The following is an 8,325-nucleotide window of genomic DNA, read 5'->3' on the forward strand; positions in this document are numbered from 1 at the left end:
TCCTAACTGGTTTCTCACTGCTACACTGTCTCCCCAACAGGCTTTTCTACACACAGCAGCATTCGTGATCCTTTACAAAATGTAAATAAATTGTGTCATCCCAAGTCCAAGACCCTTTTACGATTTTCACTCATATTTACAATAAAATCCAACCTCCTTTTTATTGCTCAGAAGCTTGCTACTCAACAAGTGGTCCCCAGCTTCCTCTGAAAGCTTGTTAGAAATTCAGAATTGCAGCCCCTGCCCCAGATCAACTGAATCAGTCTGCACTGTAACAAGATTCCAGACGATGTGCGTGCCTCAACAAAGTCTGAGAAGCTCCAGCTGAGGGAAGAAGGATCTGACTGACCATATTCTGCCTTCCTGACCTCTTCTCTTTCCATTCTTTCTGTTGTTCACTGGTTTTATTGCTGCTTCTCAGACCGCCAAGTTTATCCACCTCAGGACCTTTATACTTACTCAGTGTACCTGCAACATTCTCCCTACACATCTTTCATATCAGTCAGGTCTGTTCATATTTTACCTCCTTAGAGAGGCCTTTACTGGCTGTTCTTCCTGAAGTAGTACCCCTCCCCACTTTGCTCAATCTATTCCATCAACTTGTACTTCAGTAGTTCTTACAATTACCTGAAATTATTTATTTACCTCTTTTCTTTCTTTCTCTCCTCTTTGATTTCAATCTCTGAACACTTTGAGGCCAGAGTCCTTGTCTATATATAATAGTTTCTGACAAAGAATAGGAGATTAACACATTTATTGAATGAATGAATGAACAAATGAGATTGTGATTGGTGAGGGGGAGCAGACTGTGACCCCCAAATATGTCACTGTGGCATGTGAATTATTTTCAGCTGAAGGCAACCAAGACCCAACAAACTCAAAACAATTTTACTTCTCCCTTAACTGCCTAAAAGAATTTAGACAGGTTGCCTGACCCAGAAAGAGTTATTTCCAGAGCTAACTTTTTATTCAAAAGACCTATCTTAATGGCAGGGCAAATATCTAATTACCAAACATCTGCTCCTGTGATTGCCCTGTGAATGACCCTCCTCCCCTCTGAATCTCCAGACTCCTGCCCCATTCCTTAGCTCAAGATGGCACAGTCAACTGCTTGACTTATTCTTGGGTCTCATATTTTTGAGTCTTCTATAATATGAAATTAAATTTGTTTTCTCCTGTTTATCTATCTTATGTCAAATACATTTCCTGTCAATTGACTATCTTAGGGTCAAATTTAATTATTTGGCCAGCCAAAGAACCTAGAAGGGAAGAAGAGAACTTCTTTTCTCTCCTACAGCGGGTGTTGATCATTGTAATAAACAAGACAACCAAGGCTGCAGCCCTAATATGAATTACATTGGGAGTGGGGGGAAAATAGACAACAAACAAGTAAACAATAAATAAACAAGACAACTACAGAAATATGAGAAGAGTGCTAAGGAGGAATGTGTAGAAAAGAATGCAGGACTGTGATAAATGTTAGACTTCTGTACTTTTTAACTCATTAATGAACCTGTTAATGAAGCATGGAGTCTTCTTAAGTTCTTGCTCTTTCTGTTTGGACTAAGATGATCTTACTGGCTCTTTGTTTAAGGGAGGTGAAGCTAGGATTCTGCTTATTGTAATTGCAGTGATTTCTCTATGACATCATCCTATTTCTTAGAGGTACTTTTACATTATGGATTAAATTTCTACCTTTTAGAAAGTGCTTTATTTTTTTAAAAAAAGTTATAGGTGAAAATTGCTCTTAACTCCGGATTTAGGTTCATATTTTTTTTGTGCATAAAAACCCCAAAAATCTTGATTTCTTTACTATGAAAAATTATAACATCTGTATAAAAAGCCACAAAACAAAATACTAAATATTTCATAACAGCAAGAAATAAAAATAAATTCTATTTATTAGTTCCCAATGGCAGAATTATGAAATACATAAGAATTAATGTAAAAATAAATATAGATAACCACTATGAAAATAATTATAAAATATTAGAGGCAATTTTTAAGAAGATTAGATATGTAGACAGATAATAGTGTATCTTGGGATGAGAAAACTGGACTTTGCAAAAGAACCTCCTCAAAATAAATATATAGGGTTAACATAATTCCAATTAAAATTCTAGGAGTATTTTTCTTGAAGCTGGCAAAGTGATTTTAAGGTTAATCTGAAAAAATAAACAAATGCGTAACTGAAAATTTAAAGCGATCTAAAAATATACTACAACAGGCAGTGAGTGAAGTCAACTATTTTTCATCTCTATGGTTGAATATTAGGTAGCTATATGAAAATATCTTGGAAGAATGATAACATGAGAAAATGCATGTGTTAAATTTCTGTAATTTTGATATTTCCTGAAGACTTACTATGGGTTGACCTAGATGCTTTATATTATTAACTCACTCAGTCCTCACAATAACTCTATGAAGCACTCTTATCACACCTCTGTTTTACATATGAAGCTACTGAATTACAGACTGACTAAATTACTTGCCCAATACTCAGCCAATAACCAGGATCTGAATCAGGAGAGCCTGATTCCAGTGCTCACAACTACAGCATAACCCTGCCTGTTACTGAGCAAAAACCTTACTGCATCTTTCCATGGCCATGAATGTGTCTACCACTTTCTCTACTCAGATTAGCCCTTTTCCCTAGACAAAACCAGGGCTTTACCTGCCAGGAAAAAAACAGCACAATAATAATAAACAGGAAGAATCCAGAGTGGCTCACAGGGCTAAAGCAGCATGTACATGATAAAGTGGTCTGTTTCTGATCTCTGGTTGAAATAAGCTATGCAGATTGGCTAGCATTTGAATAGAAAAATCTCACAAAATATAGGTCCCTTTCCTCCTTCCAAGTAGTGTTTGCATTATATGGGTTTGTATGGAATGGAGGCATTTTCCTTGGTTAATAAACGAGGGTATCTGTTTGGGGCCAGTAGGACGTGTTACAGAACAAATTATAAGGGGAAAGAAGCACATTTAGGGCAAACAACTAGAAATACATCTTTTGGTTGAATAGACCCTAGCAAATATTTCACTTTCCCTTTTACTCAAATGCTTTCAACTTCTTTTATCTGACAATGTAACATTTTTTCAGTTTTCTGTTTTTACTGGTTGGATGAAAGTTATAGATTATGTGTAGCAAGTAAATGGCACATTTTTGAAATCAAGAGATGGCCTTCATTTCTACTGGAATGAATGGGGACATGTGCTGAAAATAAAAGCCCTGAACTACTCAGACTCAAGTGCCCCAGTTCACAACAGTTTAACTGGGGCAGTGGCCTTTGCAACATTTGATGACAGATGCTTGTCTACTCTGCTCTGATTCCCAGTGAAGCATGCCAACTGTAAGGCCACATTGACGATCTCCTGTTCCACTTTTTCTTAGAGTGCTGTAGCTTCTGTTCTGTTTTTCAGTGACACAATCAAGGATCTGTAGCTTTTCAAGTAGGTTTTCATTTCTGAGTGGAAGTCTGGAATGATTTTAAATGAGTGTTCTGGGACCCAAATTTCCATGTGTGGAAGGAGGGGTCATTTCCCACACCACCTACAAGCAATTCTTGGACACATGCAGGAAGTTTGATGATTCAACTCAATTCCATAACTATCTACCCAGAGACAGCATCAGATATCACAGGTTAAAGGTTCAGTCTTAACAAAACAGCCCCTTCCCCTACTTCAGATGCCAGTCCCAAGCCCAGGTTGTTACCTGTACTTTTGACTGAGTGGCTATAAATCAAAGATTCCCACGACTCTCTCCTTGGTGTCGATTAATTTACTAGAGCAGCTCACAGAACTCAGAGAAACATTTTACTTACTGGATTACTGGTTTATTATAAAAGGATATGATAAAGGATACAGATAAACATCCATGTGGATGAGATGCGCAGGGCAAGATACGGTGACAGGGAGCTCCCCTGCTCTCTCCAAGTGTGCCACTCTCTCCAAAGCTCCACATGTTTACTAACCTGAAGCTATCAGAACCCTATCCTTTTGGGTGTTTATAGAAGCTCTTTTACATAGTCACAGTTGATTAAATCACTGGCCACTGTAGACTGATTCAAATTCTAGTCCCTCTCCACTCCCCAGAAGTGGGAGGGTAGAACTAAAAGTTGCAACCATCTAATTTCATGGTTGATTCTCTTGGCAACCTGCTTAGGTGAGGGCTAAAAGTCGCCTCATTAGCATAAAAAAAGACACCCTTACTATTCTTATCACTTCCAAAGGTTTTTTTATTTTTTAATTAAAAAAAATTTTATTGCACTCATCAATTCCAAAGGCTTTAGGAACTTTGGACTAGAAATGGGGGTGAAGACCAAATACATAGATATATTTTAGAAATCACAATATCATAGAATTTTTAAGTTTAAAAAGCAAATCAGGCTATGTCACAGAGAATCCAAAAAAAAGATTTAGATTTATTTCATGAAGGTGAAATTCATGGGCTTTTACACTGCTGATCAGTTATGCAAAGTGGTGAAACTATTATGAGCAAGGACTTTAATGTAGAAGAAAGAAAAGAAGAAAGGAAGGAAATTCTAGATTCTAGTCCTGGTTCTACATGTAAACAACTTGGTGACTTTGAGACCATTATGTACCTTTCTGAATATCATTTTCTTCATGTAGAAAATGAAATGAATGATACAGATTTTGCAAAGTCCTTATGAAGACTAAATAGGATGTTGTAAATATATACCTAGCCTAGCGCCTGGAATATAGTAATTACTCAGTAAATGGAAATTTAGCACAACTGTAATAAATTCTCTGGGATGAGATTATAAGAAATACTATTTGCTATTCCATGTATCATGAATAAAACTGTAAGTAAAGGATGATGACCTTGATTGACCTACTTAGTGGAAAACTTTTTTCTGGCGTAGTAGTGCAATTGGTGAGGGTATTGTGTCAAAGCCAGTTCAACATTCTTTGTGTTATTAGAAATATTAACATAATCTTACAGATTTGGAAGAAGGATCTTTGTTTAAGTTTCTTTATTTGGTTACCAAGCATCTGAAGCTCCCTCTTATATTGAAGGTATTCTCCATCTCCCAAAGCAGAAAACAAAGTAGGCAGTTATATCCTCTCATTGATCCCTGGAAGCTAGTGGCATGTGAACAAAGATCAGCCAATTAGATACTCTTGTTTATTACCCAGAATCCTGATAAAGTGATTCAAGGACAGAGGGGCACTTAGAATTACTCGTGGAAACAGAAGTAGTGCATATGTAATTGGGGTGATAACCTGCTAGACTAGACTTTCTCTCCAACAAGAGCTGAGCTACACTCTCTGCCTGCTTTCTTTTGAATTATGCCCTTTTCACAAGCTTGGTCCTCTTGCCTTAAAATTGATTCTATGGTCTTATACCCTCCTTATAAATCCCATAATCTTTTTATATTACCCAGAGTCAATTTCTGTTGTTTACAATCAAAAACTCCCAAGATATTAGTAAGCTAGTGAACACTTTCTTATCTTAATATCACCAAACCTTTGGAATATACATTAGGTTATCATAATATCATTAGGTTATCATAATCATAATAAATAAAGATACTTTCTATGTTATCCAAGGAGACAACTGTTGTGTATGTAGCTCTCACATGTAGAACCCTGAGCAGCTAAACTCTCACTGTAGAGATATTATCACACAAAGCAATGCCAAAAAAATGGCACTTGAAACTGAGTGTAATCTGAAAAGAGGATTTTGGTAACTAAAGTGTCATTCCCAGACTCTAGGGCCAAGTTTAGAACATGGGTTTTATCTGTCCCACCAGCAAACCTTCTGAGACTCTATTCGATGGTGTATAATTCGGCATAGAGGGACAAGCTAAGCTAGAATAAAAGCAGCATGTGAGAAGCAGCATGTTAAGTATTTCCTACAGGTGGAGTGCTGGCAGGGCAGAAAGAGTGAGAAACACGAGCCCAGGTTCCTCCCACTGACCGAGGGAAAAGCGCACACAGCCTCAGCGCCCTAACAAGCGAGGCCACCACCCAAATGGGCCCCGCAACCTGTCTCGCCTTTAAAATGCGGTAACTAGGGAATCCATCCTTATTTAACAATATAGATACACACTTCCCTCAGAGGGTTCATTATTGAACAGGCAGGGGTGAGAGAAGCAAGCACAAGTACAAGCAAGGTTCTTCTTGTGTCAAAAGTGCATTAGAATATGCAAGGATATTCTTATTCCAGGGGTTATTTTTGTAAACCTTGACTACAAAAGCATTTGTTTGATATCTTTTTGGATATGACCCTGGGGTTGTTTCTCTGCAAGGACTCACTGAGCCTGGTATATTTTGCATAGCTATAACCTATACCCTATTCAGCTGCCCTGAGTCATGAATATTGTTAAGAAACAATGCTTAATTAAAACAATAAATCAGAAATATAAATAACTCCCCCCTGATGAATGACACGCATTAATGCTTGCTTGATCTTGTTAGAAATACCACTTCCAGGAAGACTTCCCAAGATAATTTCCCTTTAGTATAAACTCTTTCCGATAAACCTTTCATCATTTACAAACTTTGATGAAATATCCTTAAATAGCCATTAGTATTTGCTGAAACATTACATTACATTTTCATATTATTTAAGAAATAATGAGAAATTCTATTTACTAGTCTTTGCTCTCAATGATAATTGAAACTAATCTTGAGAAATTTCTTTTTAACTTGAGCAGAATGAAGCAATCCAGAATATTGTAAGAGTTTCATTGGAACCATTCTGGATCGTTCATACAGCTTCACAGAACTTCAGAACTAGGAGCCATTTGGTTGTAAAAAGTCTTCTCTCCTGCATGAGTCAGAGCTGCCCTGCCAGGCACCACACCTGGGAAAAGCCAGCAGGGGTGGGTCAGTGGAATATTCTTTAGCTTTTCCACTCTGGCTCTCTGCATTTTTTCCATCCAGGGGTAGGAGAGAAAACATCATGCGTGTATACAATAGGCATGAAGGAAGTATCTGAAGAACTACTAAATATAGTGGGCTTCCAGTATGTTTCAGTGTTTTATGTAGAATGTCTCATTTTACCCTCAGAAAAAGCAATGGGTCATTCTGCCAGTACAAAGCATAGACTAAGAGAATACAATGCCTATCTCATATGCCCCATAGCATCACGGGTCTACCCCTGTTGCAGGTATTAGAAATGCCTAATTCCTTGTCTACACCTTCTGTGGAGTAAAGTGTCTTGAGGAAACTGATTGCATTACTGATTGCTGGGGCTGCCATCACAAAGTACCACAGACTGGGTGACTTAAACAACAGAAATTAATATTCTCACAGTTCTGAAGGCTACAGGTCAAAGGTTAAGGTGTCAGGAAGTTTGGGTTCTTCTGAAACCTCTCTCATTAGTTTGCAGGTGGATGACTTCTTCCTGTGTTCTTGCACGTTCTTCCCTTGGTCTGAGTTTTCTGTGTCCTAATCTCCTCTTCCAATAAGAAGGTCAGTCATGTTGGATTAAAGCCTACACATATGACCTCAGTTTATTTTAATTACCTCATTAAAGGCCCTTTCCACAAAGACAGTCATCTTCTGAAGTACTGGAGTTTTGAACTTCAACATATAAATTGGAGGAAGGGGGAGAGCACAATTCAATTCATAACACTATGTCTCATCATTTTTATAACCTTATCACAAAGTTAATGCTTGTTTCCATCATACTACTTGTTTATCCAAGTAATTTTCCAATCTCTTCCTAAATCTGCCAAGAACAGCTATTTTCCATACCCCTTATGACAGAGCTCCACCCTCCCACCCCGACCCCCTTGTGCAGAAGTTACCAGGAAATATGGCTGCTGCCAACAATTCTTTCCCTCTCTGTACAATGCCTACTCTTCTTCATGGATCTGGGCTGCTTGTGACTGATCTGACCAGTATAATAAGGGGAAGATGACACTGTGCCAGTTCCAAGCCTAGCCTTTAAGAGGACTGGCTACTTCTTCTCCCTAACTCTTGGCGCATTGAGCCATTGTGTGAGAAGCTCAGGTTCCTGTGCTGCAGTGAGACAGCACACAGAGGAGCACTGATGGGCTCGAGATGTCAGTGAGGAAGATGCCTGGGACGGTAGCCCTACCTTGAGGGTATGTTGATGGGAACTCTAACTAGAAGTACTATCTCCCCCGACTCCGATCCCCTTCCTTTGAGCCACAACCATCTCTATGCTCCCTTGACTTCACTGAAGCTTTGTCCCCATTCTATCACCTTGAGGATGGAGAGATTACCCTGACCTCAGAGAATTACTTTGCATTAGCGCAGTGCATAGGATCAGTCAGCAGCGAGGGCTGTCTTGTCTTCTGTCTTTCCCCTTATCTGGTTCTGTCCAAATTT

Source organism: Camelus dromedarius, chromosome 1 (genome assembly GCF_036321535.1).
Source record: "Camelus dromedarius isolate mCamDro1 chromosome 1, mCamDro1.pat, whole genome shotgun sequence".
Classification (NCBI taxonomy): Eukaryota; Metazoa; Chordata; class Mammalia; order Artiodactyla; family Camelidae; genus Camelus; species Camelus dromedarius.